This window comes from Humulus lupulus, chromosome 6, assembly GCF_963169125.1.
Source record: "Humulus lupulus chromosome 6, drHumLupu1.1, whole genome shotgun sequence".
In the NCBI taxonomy this organism is placed as follows: Eukaryota; Viridiplantae; Streptophyta; class Magnoliopsida; order Rosales; family Cannabaceae; genus Humulus; species Humulus lupulus.
Window position 1 is genome coordinate 4,259,888 of NC_084798.1, and position 17,586 is coordinate 4,277,473.

Consider the following 17,586-nt stretch of genomic DNA (forward strand, 5'->3'; position numbering starts at 1 on the left):
CACAATGAACTGGGATATCTGACGGTGCACGTGGAGGATCGCATCCTCCACCATCACCCCCGTGAGATCAAGCAATAACGTCAGCCGTAACTGTCAAATTAATCGATATTAAAATTACATTTATCTAAACATAATAACTAAATTAATCAATTATTATAAAACATAATTATTTCAACATATTATAAAAAATTTATTAAACATTTTAGTTGATATCCTAAATTTATTAGACAATCTCCAATAGGAGATGTAAATATTATGTTATATCTGTCACAAAAAGTGAATATATTGTATATTTAGCACAAGTTTTAGCATTATGTTCCAATACACAACTTTAAAATTTTTTATAAAATTTAATATTTCATTAATGCTAATTTGATATTTATTGAAAATATAGAAAAAATAATCATTTTTTTTTTATATTTTATTGTTGATAGTATAAGATACTAATAAAATAATGAGGTAAAAAGTATAACATTTAATGCTAATGGATAAATATAATACTAAAATAATAAAAATTACATAAAAATAAATAAAAAAGTGTAGTATTTATGGTGATGGAAAGTATGCACCATACTATATTGTTTGCCAAATTTGGCATAACTTTTGGCACACCATTGGAGCAACTCTTTTGTAAAGTGAGCTATATTTTAGCAATGCATCACTAATTTTGCACTCCATTAAAGATGCTTTTATAGGCACATAAATTAAACTTCCTTATACACAAGATTAAATTAACAACCAACAAACTGATAATTATGTGTTTATCCTCAAAGCTTGAAATCTACATCCAAAAGTCTCTTCCTAGGGCTCCACATCCTTGAGGGCATTAATTAACTGCATAATTAGATGATAGTCACCTTCAATTCTTAAAATTAATGTAGACAACACTAATCTGATAATTTTTTGAGAATGATAAGAAAATTCACTTTTTTACTCTCTTCACATTTTTAAATCTAATCACTCTACACTTATACAATTTTTATTAATATTATTTGAGTTTTAGTTTGAAAATATAAACTATTATTTAGAAAAAACTATGTCAATTATAATGACTACACTACAAAAAACAGGGCCTATACCGAGAACCAAAAGTCGTCGGTAGACGACCGAATATTCTCGGTACAGCTTCTACTGAGAACATGTTCTTGGTAGATGGTTCTCGGTACATCCTCATTGGTAGCGGAAAACTTGTACCGTGGACATTAAATATGTTCTCGGTATAGGTTGTACCGAGGATAATTGTTCTCGGTATATAGTTGACAATATCATCGGTGAAACCTATCCAATTTTGTCATCTGGATGGGCTATACCGAGGGCACTGTCCTCGGTATAGACTGAACCGAGATTTTTTTTTATATGTGCAATATTTATTCATTTGTATATTTATTTATTGATTTAATTTCAATTAAATATAAAACAGCACATTAAAATTAAAACACTTATATCAAACATATAAATAAAAACATAAGAGTACGTTTGCTCAATCAAAATAAAGAGTTGTCCTAAACATGAAAATGTAATAGCCCATAGTAATAAAACTAATACATAAGTCCTACTGACTCGTTGCTCCAACATCGAGATCATCAGGTGGTGGTGGGGGATATTGAGATCCCGGGGTGATACAATGAGTCCGGATGTGCTCCTCTAATTGTCGAACACGCTCTCTCATCTCATCCATCTCTTCATCTCTAGTTTGTGGAGAATCAATAGTACATGTAGTTTGGTCCCTTATGTTAAGGATACACACATATCCATCACTCCCGTGAGATAGAGCAATTACGTCAGCCATAACTGTCAAATTAATCGATATTAAAATTATATTTATCTAAACATAATAACTACAATAATCAATTATTATAAAACATAATTATTTCAACATATTATAAAAAGTTTATAAAACATTTTAGTTGATATCCTAAATTTATTAGACAAACTCCAATAGGAGATGTAAATATTATGTTATATTTAGCACAATTTTTAGCATTATGCTCCAATGTAAACTTTAAAAATTGTTGTAAAATTTAATATTTTATTAATGCTAATTTGATATTTATTGAAAATATACAAAAAAATAATCATTTTCTTTGTATTTTATTGTTGATAGTATAAGATAATAATAAAATAATAAGGTAAAAAGTATAACATTTAATGCTAATAGATAAATATAATACTAAAATAATAAAAATTATATAAAAGTAAATAAAAAAGTGTAGCATTTATGGTGATGCAAAATATGCACCATACTATATTGTGTGCCAAATTTGGCCCAACTTTTAGCATGTGCCAAATTTGGCACAACTTTTGGCACACCATTGGAGCAACTCTTTTGTAAAGAAAGCTATATTTTAGCAATGCATCACCAATTTGGCACTTCATTAAAGATGCTCTTATAGACACATAAATTAAACTTCCTTAAACACAAGATTAAAATAACAACCAACAAACTGATAATTATGTGTTCTATCCTGCAAGCTTGAAAGCTACATCCAAAAGTTTCCTTCTAGGGCTCCACATCCTCGAGGGCATTAATTAACTGCATAACTAGATGATAGTCACCTTAAATTAATGTAGACAACACTAATCTAATAATTTTGTGTTCACTTTTTTACTCTCTCCATATTTTTAAATCTAACCCCTCTACACTTGTACTATTTTTATTAATATTATAGAAGTTTTAATTTGAAAGTATAAACTATTACAACAAAACCTCCATAAAGTGTTACTCTACATTAAAATAACTCTCATATAGTCATAAAAAATTTTAGTATCAACTTGGGACCAGTTATAAATAGGAATAAACTCCACATTTTAATAAGTTATAATATTTCTTGGTCGCGCTTTTAGAAAATATGCATCCACATAGTAATAATTGTCTTAATATTACATATATTTATATATATGTTATCTTTTACATACTAAAAAATTCATGAGAAAATTAATTATCAATTTAGACTTATAAATTAACTTTGTATATTTCCAACATTATATAGATATTTCCATTGTAGCTATATCTTTATGTCATTTTTGTTTACCAATGTTTTACATTGAATTTGACATATTTCATCAATTATTATTTAATTTAAATTTAAATGTGTATATTTCTAATATTTTATAGATATTTTTCTATTAAGTTATAACAGCTTCATAGTAATAAAATATGTTGGTCCAAACATAATTAATATGGAGAGGTTTTACTATATTTAGAAACAACTATGTCAATTATAATGATTAATTACTTAATTAATTACCATCGAGTTATTATCTATTGTTCTGTAATGACCCAACTACTCTAGACTTTTGGACCATTAATGAAACTATACATATAAATCCTTAATAAAGCTTACATTGCGAAAATCCCATAATTTTATTAGGTAACTTGTAAAAATAAGAGTTTCATACAAAAATATCAAGAAGGATATGGGATCCCATTGTCTTAAAAATCAAAACATAATTTAAAATAAAGGAGTTACATAGAAAGTGCGGAAAAATTACACATAAACCCATAAATAAAAGACTACATCCTCGAAATCGAACTCTCGACTCCTTGAATCCATTCACCATCGATACACAATCTCCAAGCATCCACCAACCTTACCGCCACTAATAGCTATTTTCCTGCACATTTAAACAAAAAGGAATGAGCCTAATGCCCAGCAAGGAAAATCTAACACATACTTCATGTACATAAATTACAAAATAAACATAAAGACATAACATAACACTTATTACATACACATACTATAATGGCCATTATTACTTGGGGTCCCATAGACTAAACAAGTCATATGCCCATGAGATTAGTGGGGTCCTACTAGCTAAGTAGGTCATATGCCCATAATCTATTTTTGGGGTCTTGTTAGTCATATTGGTCATATGCCCAAGCCTACAAACATACATATCATAACACTTATCATAACATAAGAAACATAAGATAACATATAGAACATATAACATATGCATTTCTATCCTATTTTCCTTACCAAAGTTACCGGGATAAGAGGACAGCGTTGGGACGTTTGGAACACTCCTAACACCATATATAACAGGGTGAGTAGATTGAAGAAAAAGTAATGAAAAGAATGGAAGGAATGGAATGACTAAACCTTTGAGAAACATACTTACCAAAAAATTATGAGCAAGTTCTTAGATTTCCTAACCAAAATAAGAATGAGGTTAGAAGACTGAGTAGAAGACTATGAGAAAGAAAATAACATAAAACCAATGAACTAGAGTATGGAAATACCTTGAAGACTTGTAGACCAATCTAAACCTCGAACCGAAATACTATAGAACCTTACTTCCCAAAGTGTTTGATAAGCTTATGATGATCAAGCTTATGATTTCCCCAACCCAGGTGTTTACACTCTCACACTCACTTAGCACTTGCAGCCTCTGAACTTAGAGTAAAAGGTGAATAATGGCTGGGTACTAGGTCCTATTTATAGAGTTTAGGAATGAAAAGATCAAAATTTTACTTGAATAAAAATAATAGCTTTTTAGGTGAAAATAATTTGAATAATCGTTCAGCAGAGGCTGAAGACTCGTTCAAAAAGGTGTTGGACTTATCAAGAGGTTGAATGGCTGAAAGGAAAAAGAATTCAAAAACTTTTGAACTATACTGAAGGAGGCGATATATCGCCTGGGCCAGTATGCCCGAGGCTGTCGTGCATCGTCTCGTGTTTTCCGTATCTACGTGCTGCGATATATCGCCCCCTATAGCTGCGATATATCGGCACACGCTGATTAATTAAACACGAAATTACACATTTTTAGCTAAGTTTGAATGGAGTAAACAGCCTTGACTAAGGCCTCAACATATTCAAAGCTGCTGACTGACCTTATAGCATTCAAACTTTTACCCTTATTAAATTTAATCCTCAAAATACTTAATCTTTAATCACCCATTCATAACATGTGCTTAAAATCCTATTGGTCCTTATTTTAACCTTATAGTATAATAAATATTATCCTTAATATCAGTCATATAATCAAACCTTAGGTTAACATTAATATTCTTAAACTATAGGTTAAACTTAGAAAATCTATAAGTACTACTATGAGTGTCCAAATAATTCCCGGTCTGAACCAAAAATCCACAGTTACAAAGATAATGCTATAAATACTATAATACTACTATCTAACTAGCTAAGTAAAGTTCTTGGACTCTACAATTCTCCCCTACTAAAAAGAATTTCGTCCTCGAAATGTACTTACCAAATAATTTCGGATACCGGCCTTGCATGTCCTCCTCCAACTCCCACGTTGCCTCTCATTCAGAACTATTACTCCATAGGACTTTGACTATAGGAAAGCTCTTGGATCGTAACTGCTTCATCCCTCTATCTAGGATGCTAACCGGTCGTTCCTCGTAACTTAAGTCTTTCTGGAGCGCTATCGTATTGTACTTGAGGACGTGAGATGGGTCTGACACATATTTGCGTAACATCGCGATGTGGAAGACGTTGTGACTATCGGCTAGTGCTGGCGGTAGGGCTAGTCTATATGCAACTGGTCCCACTTTGTCCAATATCTCAAAAGGACCTATGAATCGGGGACTAAGCTTGCCTTTCTTCCCGAACCGCTTGACACCTTTCATAGGAGATATCTTCAGAAAGACTTGATCTCCAACTTGGAACTCCACATCGCGTCGCTTGGTATCCGCATAGCTTTTCTGACGGCTTTGAGCAGCAAGCATACGCTGTCTAATAAGTGCTACTGCTTCTTGAGCTTGTCTAACAGCTTCGGGCCCTAGAAGCTGCCTTTCTCCTACCTCGTCCCAGTGCAACGGTGATCGGCACCTTCTTCCATAAAGCAACTCATAAGGTGCCATCCCGATCGTTGACTGGTAGCAGTTGTTGTACGAGAACTCGATCAGCGGCAAGTACTTGTTCCATGATCCTCCGAAATCAAGTACACACGCGCATAGCATATCCTCTAAAATTTGAATCGTACGCTCGGACTGCCCATCGGTGTGAGGATGGAAAGCTGTACTAAGACTTAACTTAGTACCCATAGCTTGCTGTAAACTTCCCCAAAATCTTGACGTAAACACTGATCCTTTATCTGACACTATCGTCTTGGGGATTCCATGCAACCGTACAATATCTTGGATGTAGATGTCTGCATATTGGTCTGCCGTGTACGAAGTTCTAACAGGCAGGAAATGAGCCGACTTGGTTAGTCTATCTATTACTATCCAAGCGGAATCATGCTGCTTATTCTTCTTTGGCAGACCCGTCACGAAGTCCATGGCTATATCGTCCCACTTCCATTCTGGTACGCTAAGCGGTTGCAATAAACCTGCAGGGCGCTGATGTTCCGCTTTCACTTGCTGGCATACCAAACACTTAGATACATACTCCGCTATGTCCTTCTTCATCCCTGGCCACCAATAGATTTCCTTGATGTCATGAGTCATCTTGGTAGACCCTGGATGAACTGAGTACGGGGTGCTGTGTGCTTCTTCCAGAATCTTCTTCTTAATACTTTGATCATTTGGCACGCATACCCGATCCTTATATCTCAATAAGCCTTGGCTAGATATTGAGAAATCTTTAGTCTTGCCTTCTCTGACTGCATCCATATGTGTTGCTAGCGTGTCATCATGTCTCTGACCAATCCGTATGTCCTCTAGCAGATTCGATTGGATAGACAAGTTAGCCAGCTTGCCTACAACCACTTCTATTCCGGCACTGATAAGCTCCTGCTGTAGCGGCTTTTCTATTCTGGCTAAAGTTGCTAAACTCCCATAACTTTTCCTACTAAGTGCATCGGCAACTACGTTCGCCTTCCCCGGGTGGTATAGGATATCGCAGTCGTAATCCTTTACTAACTCCAACCACCGGCGCTGCCTCATGTTAAGCTCCTTCTGAGTAAAGAAGTACTTTAAACTTTTGTGGTCCGTATAAATCTCGCACCGTTCTCCGTAAAGATAATGGCGCCAGATTTTTAACGCAAAGACCACCGCTGCCAACTCCATATCGTGATTTGGATAACGCTGCTCGTACTCCTTTAACTCTCGTGAGGCATAGGCTATCACCTTGTCATTTTGCATTAGCACGCATCCCATTCCTAGCTTCGATGCATCGCAGTAGACAACGAACTTATCGTTGGGTGTCGGTACACTAAGTACTGGTGCTGAGCAAAGCTTATCCTTAAGCAACTGGAAGCTTTCTTCACACTTATCATTCCAGTTAAACTTTTGTTGCTTTCGGGTTAGGTTGGTGAATGGAATGGCTATCTTTGAAAAGCCCTCTACAAACTTCCTATAATAACCTGCTAACCCTAGAAAGCTTCTTACTTCAGATGCGTTCTTTGGTCTGGGCCAATCCTTCACGGCCTCTACCTTTGATGGGTCTACTGCAACTCCATCTTTCGATATAATGTGCCCGAGGAACGCCACTTGCGAATGCCAAAACTCGCATTTCTTGAACTTTGCGTAGAGTTGATGCTCCTTCAATCGCGTCAAAATCATCCTCAAATGTTCCTCGTGCTCTACTTCATCCTTGGAGTAAATTAAAATGTCGTCGATGAACACAACGACGAATTTATCCAAGTAGTCTTTGAAGACCCTATTCATTAAGTCCATAAACGCGGCTGGTGCGTTAGTAATACCAAAAGACATAACCAAGAACTCGTAATGTCCATAACGAGTCCTAAAGGCTGTCTTAGGAATATCTTCTCCCTTTACCTTGAGCTGATGATATCTCGATCGTAAATCGATCTTTGAAAATACCGTCGCGCCTCGGAGTTGATCAAACAAATCGTCGATCCGAGGAAGCGGGTACTTGTTCTTAATTGTTACTTTGTTCAGCTCACGATAGTCTATGCACATCCGCATACTCCCGTCCTTCTTTTTCACGAATAGTACCGGATCTCCCCATGGTGAATGGCTTGGCCTAATAAAACCCAAGTCTAGGAGTTCTTGTAGCTGCGTCTTTAACTCCTTGAGTTCCGTAGGTGCCATCCGGTATGGTGCCTTAGAGATAGGCTCGGTGCCTGGTACTAATTCTATTGTGAAGTCTATTTCTTGATTTGGCGGCAATCCTGGCAAGTCATCGGGAAATACATCTGGAAATTCTTGTATAACTCGAACATCTCCAACTTTAAGTGATGTCTCCTTCTCCACATTCGTGATGCTGGCTAAGAACACTTGACATCCTTTCTCCATCATTTGTTGAGTTTTGAGAGATGATACTAACGGGGTGCGTAGTCCTGAAGCTTGTCCCATGAAGCATCGTCTCTGGCCGTCAGGAGTCTCGAACATCACCTTCTTGCGTTTGCAGTCGATCGTTGCGCCATGCCGTGCTAGCCAATCCATGCCTAGTATTATGTCAAAGTCCTTGATCACTAGCTCTATCAGGTCTCCTTCTAGTTCTATGTCCTCAATCTTGATCGATACGCCTCGTACTATTCGTGATGATAGAACTACTTTGCCCGAAGGCAACTCAGTTACAAACCTAGTTCTAAATCTTTCACTAGGTTTGTCTAGTTTTTCTATCATTCCTAACGAGATATACGAGTGAGTGGCTCCCGAATCAAATAATACATGACATAAGTTATTGAGGATAGAAACCTGACCTGTGACCACCTTGTTGCTAGCATCAGCCTCTCCTTGGGTTAAAGCAAAAACCCTAGCAGGAACCATCTTTTCGTCCTTCTTTCCTTCTGGATTTTGCTGAGGACAGTCTCTTTCACGATGCCCTTCTTGAACACAGTTGAAACACTCCTTGGTGTTGGCGCGACATTCTCCAGGATGCTTCTTCTGACTCTTAGTACATGGCGGGTATTCCACGTAGCCCGGCCTATTTCCCCCATTATACGTACATGCCTTCTTATCACTGTCGAACTTCTTGTTATCCGGATGCCGTCTTTTCTGGCCGTTACCATTGTTGCTGGACTGATTACTGCCATTATGGTTGTTGTTGTTCCGACTGGCCTGAGGTTGGCTCTGCTGTCTAGGTTCAGGCTTACTGGCTTCTTCTTTTCTTACATTGGCCTGCAACCTTTCTACTTCGATTGCCGTCTCAAGAACGTCGGCATATGTAGTGTTTCCCGGGTTTGCTAGCTTAACCCCCATCTCGATTCTTGGTCGAAGTCCTCTAACAAACTTGTTTACCCTCAGATAATCGGTTGGAACCATCTCTGCTGCGAACTTTGCTAAGCGGTCGAACTGACGAGCATACTCTGCCACTGTTAAAGTGCCCTGCTTCAAGTTGGCAAACTCCTCAACTCTTGACGCGAGTACAGCTGAGTTGTAGTACTTTTTGTGGAACAGCTCCACAAATCGGGTCCATGTCATGGTGGCAGCATCATGGGATTGCTGGACCAAGTCCCACCATATCCGGGCATCCTTCTCGAGCAAAGACGAGACGCAGGATATGCGGTCCGCATTACTGAGATTCATGTGGGCCAGAATCGGCTCCACATTCCTTAGCCACTCTTCGGCCTCAAAGGGGTCTGTAGTCCCTTCGAAGTTTGGAGCATGCTGCTTGCGGAACCTTTCATACACTGGCACCATGTTCGGTACTGGATGTGGCGCGTAGTTCGTCACTGGCCATCCCCCATATGGACCAACTTGTTGGGGTGATGGGGCCATTTGCTGTGGCTGCGGTTGCGGTTGCGGCTGCGGCGGAGGCTGAGTTTGAGCCTGTTGGCGTTGTTGCTGCAAAAGTTCCTCGACTTGCTGTCGCAGTCTGGCGATCTCCGCAGTGTTGTCAGCTTGTAGTGCCAGCGCGTTGCGGCGGGCAGTAGCACGCACTCCCCTTCGGCGAACTGGAGGGACTTTATTGGTTGCTGGAACAGCGTTGGAGGCATTTCCGTTGGTGCGTGCAGATCTTCGGAGCGACATCTTCAACAAAGTTCTAACAGTCGAGAACATGTTAGAACTTACCCTAATAGGCTCTAAGGTAAAAAATTATTCTAAAACAAACATATCTCGGACCTATTTATTATGACTTCTTATGAAAAGTTATATAAGTCTTTATTTATATTTAGAGTGGGTTTCTATACTTAGAAAAACAAGTCATCTTTATTTTCTAAGTGTGTTTCTAATCATCCTATATGACTTAATCCTCAGGCTCGAAACTTATCTTTGTTCCAAAGTTAACCATATTGAGGGAGGGCTGGGATCAGTAAAATCGTTCCCACTACTATGGCCCCCTAACTCTCAATAACGAAACTTGGTTCATTGATTTGTATCCACCCTCACCGAACTTAGTCATTATTCATTTTATATATTACTTATTGTGATTGCGAAAATAAAAATCAAACTCATACATGATAATAAAATAGCATGTTATTCATTTGGAAAAATAGTTTTCACTTATTACAATCATAAAATAAAAAGTAAATAAAACAAACAATAAAAACTATTAATCTAAAAATCGGGATGTTCTACATCCGATCCCTCATCTAACATATCGTCATCTATCCCCTCATAATCATCATTTTCATGAGCATCAAAGTGTCCTCTAGGAAGGTTTGTGAGAATCTTATGTTTTTGCTCATTTGTGAACTGAAACTCGAATTTTGCAGTGAACCTAACTAAGAGGAAATAATATCTCATTGCTAATGGTAGTTCATCCTCATCATTCATGTTTTCCCATATTACTTCTAAGGCTGCTATTACAGGATGGAAATCTTTAAATAGCCTAATTATTAGTACATATTGTTCCGTTGATCTTAACATTATTTGCTTAGCCTCTTGAATGTGACCTATCTCTTGGTGGAACAAGAGCAATCTTCGAGTGATCCTTTCTATGCTCCTACAGTGTTTCTTGGCTCCCTTATTCTTTTTAAGGCCTTAATGGCTCGGATATCTTGGTAGGTTAAAGCTCCGTTCATACTTAACTGAAAACATAAACACTAAAGTTGTTAGCTATATACATAAGCAAAATAACTTGTAACTTAAACACTTACTTGGCGGTCAAATTCGGAGCTTTGAGCGTGTGTATCGAGGAGAACTTCATGCGAAGGAACCGTTTCTCTGATACCAACTGTAATGACCCACTACTCTAGACTTTTGGACCATAAACGAAACTATACATACAAATCCTTAATAAAACTTACATTTGCAAAAATACCATAAATTTATTAGAAACTTTTAGAAATAAAAGTTACTCTCATAAAATAAGTAGGATATGGGATCCCATTGTCTTTAAAAACAAAACATGATTTAGAATGAAAGGAATTACATAAGAAGTGCGGAAAATACATGTAAAGATCATAAAAAAAAACAAGACTACATCCTCGAAAATTGAACTCTCAACTCCTTGAATCCATTCACCACTGATACACAATCCCAAGCATCCACGAACCTTATCGCCACTAAAGCTATTTTCTTGCACATAAAACAAAAAGGAATGAGCCTAATGCCAACCAAGGAAAAATCTAACACATACATCATGTACATAAAATTTCATAATAAACATAAAGACATAACATAACACTTATTACATACACATACTATAATGGCCATTATTACTTGGGGTCCCATAGACTAAACAAGTCGTATGCCCATTAGATTGGTGGAGTCCTACTAGCTAAGTAGGTCATATGCCCATAATCCATTTGGGGTCTTGTTAGCCATATGGGTCATATGCCCAAGCCTACAAACATACATATCATAACATATTATATAACATATTTCATAGCATAAAACATAAGATAACATAAGCATATAACATATAGATTCTATCCTATTTTCCTTACCAAAGTTACCGGGATAAGAGGACAGCGTTGGGACTTTTGGAGCACTCCTAAAACCATATATAACGGGGTGAGAAGATTGAAGAAAAAGTAATGAAAAGAATGGAAGGAATGGAATGACTAAACCTTTGAGAAACATACTTACCAAAAACTTATGAGCAAGTTCTTAGATTTCCTAACCAAAATAAGAATGAGGTTAGAAGACTGAGTAGAAGACTATGAGAAAGAAAATAACATAAAACCAATGAACTAGAGTATGGAAATACCTTGAAGACTTGTAGACCAATCTAAACCTCGAACCGAAATACTATAGAACCTTAATTTCCAAAGTGTTTGATAAGCTTATGATGATCAAGCTTATGATTTCCCCAACCCAGGTGTTTACACTCTCACACTCACTTAGCACTTGCAGCCTCTGAACTTAGAGTAAAAGGTGAATAATGGCTGGGTACTAGGTCCTATTTATAGAGTTTAGGAATGAAAAGATCAAAATTTTACTTGAATAAAAATAATAGCTTTTTAGGTGAAAATAATTTGAATAATCGTTCAGCAGAGGCTGAAGACTCGTTCCAAAAGGAGCTGGACTTATCAAGAAGTTGAATGACAGAAAGGAAAAAGAATTCAAAAACTTTTGAACTATACTGAAGGAGGCGATATATCGCCCCCTGTAGGCGATATATCGCCTGGGCCAGTATGCCCGAGGATGTCGTGCATCGTCTCATGTTTTCCGTATCTACGTACTGCGATATATCGCCCCCTATAGCTGCAATATATCGGTACACGCTGATTAATTAAACACGAAATTACACATTTTTAGCTAAGTTTGAATGGAGTAAACAGCCTTGACTAAGCCCTCAACGTATTCATAGCTGCTGACTGACCTTATAGCATTCAAACTTTTACCCTAATTAAATTCACTACTACAAAAAGGGTTTTTAAGGACTAGCATTGTGAGTCCTCTATTTGAGAGCCTTAAAAACTAAGGTTTTTTAGGACTCGCAATGCGAGTCCTAAAATACTGTGCGAGTCCTAAAAAATCTGGTTGAGTGCCTTTGATTAAGTTTTTAGGACTCGATTTGCGAGTCCTAAAAGAATGTTTTTAGGACTCGCATTGCGAGTCCTAAAAAATCTGGTTGAGTGCCTTTAAGTAATTTTTTAGGACTTTCTTTGCATGTCCTTTAAAGTAATTTTTTTTTAAAAAAAAATGCAGCTACAATTTTTATTTTGATTTAGAAAAAATATTTCCATTTCAGTGTCCATATGAGACCAGCTGAGAAAAGCTAGAAACAAGCTGAGAAAAGCTTACCAACAAGCTGAAAGTTCAATCACAGATAATGTATTTTATTGGGAACCAAAAAAATATTAAAATCCACAAACATCAAAGCCCATTAATAAAAAGAAAAACAGAATCCATTGGATTAGTCATCCTTCTCTTGAGCTTCCTCTCATCTTTATCACCCTTCTTCTTTACCTGCAACATCTTAGTATTGTTATACTTAGAGACAAAATAATTCATATTACATTTTGCAAACCTGAATACACATAGTAACGATGAATCATTATCAACTGAGTATAAACACAAGATCAATGAAAGCTAAAGTTCTCTCATTATTAACTAACATTAACTAATATCAAACATGTTAATGTGAATGAGAAATTGAGAATCATTGACGTATCGTTGAGTTAGAAGATTGGGGCTTAATGCCTTTTAGTGTAACTAATTTAGAGAAAGACTTTGACAAAATCATTTAAGCCCTTACTACTCAAAAAAGAAAAGTATCAGCCCCAAAAATATATTATATTATACAAAGTTAAGTTTAGCTAACATTTCTGGCATCTTTATTTATTTAAGGAAGTAAAATAGACAAACAGAAGCTATGATACTAAAAATATACACTAAAATGATGACATCTCTTTTATTCCTAAAGATACAGACACAGACACAAGAAAGACACAGACATAGTACACTCAAACATACCTCCTTATATATTTATCTTATTTTAGCAGATTCTTGTATGCACTCTGTTGTTCTTATTCATATGTTCTTCTAAAAGAATGAATGCAGCAGAAATGATTATGGTATATAACCAGATCCTGACATATATGTTTTTACTCTTATTTCTTTTATTTTTTTCTTATTTCTAATTTAATAATACATAAACCATATATGCACAAAAACGTACACAAAAACAATCCCTAAATAAGTAAAAATATAGAGATATGCCTACGTTGAGAGACTCTAACGAGTTGAGTGCATATATGTAAGACTTGGTAAAAAAACAATGCTCAATGATTCTAAAACTCACTATCTTGGTACACAGAAGCTCTTAAATTGATCCATGTGTCACAAAAACAGAGATACAAACACAAAAATATATATCGGTGAATTGAGCCTGCTGGCGTTGTTGCTGCAGAAGTTCCTTGACTTGTTGTCGCAGTCTGGCAATCTCTGCAGTGTTGTCGGCTGGCTGTGCCGGCGTGTTGCGGCGAGCAGTAGCACGCACTCCCCTTCGGCGAACGGTAGGGACCGCATTGGTCGCTGGAACATCGTTGGAGGTGTTTCCATTGGTGCGTGTAGATCTTCGGAGAGACATCGTAGCAGAGTTCTAACAGTTAATAGAAACATGTTAGAACTTTTCCTAATAGGCTCAAAGGCAAAAAATTATTCTAAAACAAACATAACTCGGACCTATTTATTATGACTTCTTATGAAAAATTATTTAGGTCTTTATTTATTATTAGAGCGGGTTTCTATACTTAGAAAAACAAGTCATCTTTATTTTCTAAGTGTGTTTCTAATCATCCTATATGACTTAATTCTCAGGCTCGAAACTTATCTTTGTTCCAAAGTTAACCATATTGAGGGAGGGCTGGGATCAGTAAAATCGTTCCCACTACTAAGGCCCCCTAACTCTCAATAAGGAAACCAGGTTCATTGATTTGTATCCACCCTCACCGAACTTAGTCATTATTCATTTTATTTAGTATTTATTATGATTGCGAAAATAGAATCAAACTCACACATGATATTCAAATGGCATGTTTATTCATTTGGAAAATAATTTCACTTATTACAATCAAAGGTAAATAAAACAAACACTAAAAACTTCTAATCTAAAAATCGGGATCTTCTACTTCCGATCCGTCATCTAGCATATCATCATCTATTTGTTCATAATCATCATTGTCATGAGCATCAAAACGTCCTATAGGAAGGTTGGTGAGAATCCTATTCTTTTGCTCATTGGTGAACTGAAACTCAATTTTTGAGGTGAACCTAACTAAGAGGAAATAGTATCTCATTGCTAAGGGTAGTTCATCTTCCTCATACATCTCTCCCCATATCTCTTCTAATGCTGCTATTACAGAATGAAAATCTTTAAACAACCTAATTACTAATACATATTGCTCGGTTGATCTTAGCATTATTTGTTTAGCCTCTTGAAGGCCACCTATCTCTTGGTGAAACAAAAGCAACCTTCGAGTAATCCTTTCTAGGGCTCCTACGGTGTTTCTTGGCTCCCTTATTCTTTTTAAGGCCTTAATGGCTCGGATATCTTGGTAGGTTAAAGCTCCGTTCGTTCTTAACTGAAACATAAACACTAAAGTTATTAGCTATACACATAGGTAAAGTAACTTGTAACTTAAGCACTTACTTGGCGGTCCGATTCGGAGCTTTGAGCATGTGTATCGAGGAGAACTTCATGCGAAGGAACCGTTTCTCTGATACCAACTGTAATGACCCACTACTCTAGACTATTTGGACCATTAACGAAACTATACATAAAATCCTTAAAAGAACTTACATTTGCGAAAATACCATAATTTTATTAAGTATCTTATAAAAATAAAAGTTACTTACAAAGTAAATACAAAAAAAAAAAATATATGGGATCCGATTGGCTTTAAAACAAAAACATAATTTAAAATGATAAAACATTACATAATTAGTGCGGAAAATACATGTAAAAAGACATAAAACCGAAACTACATCCTCGAATCGAATAACGCTCGGCCCCTTGACTCCATTCATCATCGATACACATCCTCCAAGCGTCACGAATCTTACCGCCTCTAAATCTTATTTTCCTGCACATAAAACAAAAAGGAATGAGCCTAATGCCCAGCAAGGAAAATCTAACACATAGTCATATACACAATTTCATAAGAAAACATAAAGACTTAACATAATACATATAACATACACTTATTATAATGGCCATTATTACTTGGGGTCCCATAGACTAAACAAGCATATGCCCATGGGATTAATGGGGTCCTAGTAGCTAAGTAGGTCATATTCCCATAACCCATTTGGGGTCTTGTTAGTCATATGGGTCATATGCCCAAGCCTACAAACATATATACATATCATAACACATTTAATAACATAAAACATATAGATAACATAAGCACATAGCATATTGATTCTAGCCTAATTTTCTTACCAAAGTTACCGGGATATAATGGACTGAGTTGGGACTTTTTGGAACACTCCTAAAACCATAAGAAAGAGTGAGTCTAAAGAAAGGAGATGAAATGAAAGAGATGGAAAGACTAAACCATAAAAAAACATACTTACCGACTTATAAGCTTAAGAACTTGGATTCCCTAACCAAAATAAGAATGAGGTTAGGGGACTGAGTAGAAGGTTTTGAGAAAGGAAATAACATGAAATAAATGAAATAGAGTTTTGGGTTTACCTCAAAGATTTGCAAGATCAATCTAACCTCCACCGAAATACTATAGAACTCACTTCCCAAAGTGTTTGATAAGCTTATGATGTTTAAGCTTATAGTTTTTCCCAAACCAAGTGTTTACACTCTCTCACTCACTTAACACTAGCAGCTTCTGAACTTAGAGCAAATGGTGAATAATGGTTGGGTACTAGGTCCTATTTATAGAGTTTGGGAATGAAAGTATCTTGATTTTACTTTAATAAAAATAATGGCTTTTTAGGTGAAAATCATTTGAATAATCGTTCAGCAGAGGCTGAAGACTCGTTCAAAAGATGTTGGACTTATGGAGGAGTTTGAATGGCTGAAAGGAAAAGAATTCAAAAGTATTTGAATTTAGACTGGAGGAGGCGATATATCTCCCCCTATAGGCGATATATCGCCTGGACCATTGTTCCCGAGGCAACCGTGCATCGATTCGTATTTTCCGTATCTACGTGCTGCGATATATCGCCCCCTATAGCTGCGATATATCGGCACATGCTGAATATTTAAACACGAAATTACACATTTTTAGCTAAGTTTGAATGGAGTAAACAGCCTTGACTAAGCCTTTAACGTATTCAAAGCTGCTGACTGACCCTATATCATTCAAACTTTACCCTTATTTAATTTAATCCTCAAAAATACTTAATCCTTAATTACCATTCATAACATGTGCTTAAAATCCTATTGGTTGATATCTAAACCTTATAATATAACAAATACTATCCTTAATATCAGTCATATAATCAAACCTTAGGTTATACTTAATATTCTTAAACTATAGGTTAAACTTAGAAAATCTATAAGTACTACTATGAGTGTCCAAATAATTCCCGGTCTGAACCAAAAATCCATAGTAACAAAGATAACACTAAACATACTATAATACTACTAAACAATTAGCTAAGTAAAGTTCTTGGACTCTACAATGAGAGCCTTAAAAACTAAGGTTTTTTAGGACTCGCAATGCGAGTCCTAAAAAACTGTGCGAGTCCTAAAAAATCTGGTTGAGTGCCTTTGATTAAGTTTTTAGGACTCGATTTGCGAGTCCTAAAAAATCTGGTTGAGTGCCTTTAATTAAGTTTTTAGGACTCGCAAAGCGAGTCCTAAAAGAATGTTTTTAGGACTCGCAATGCGAGTCCTAAAAAATCTGGTT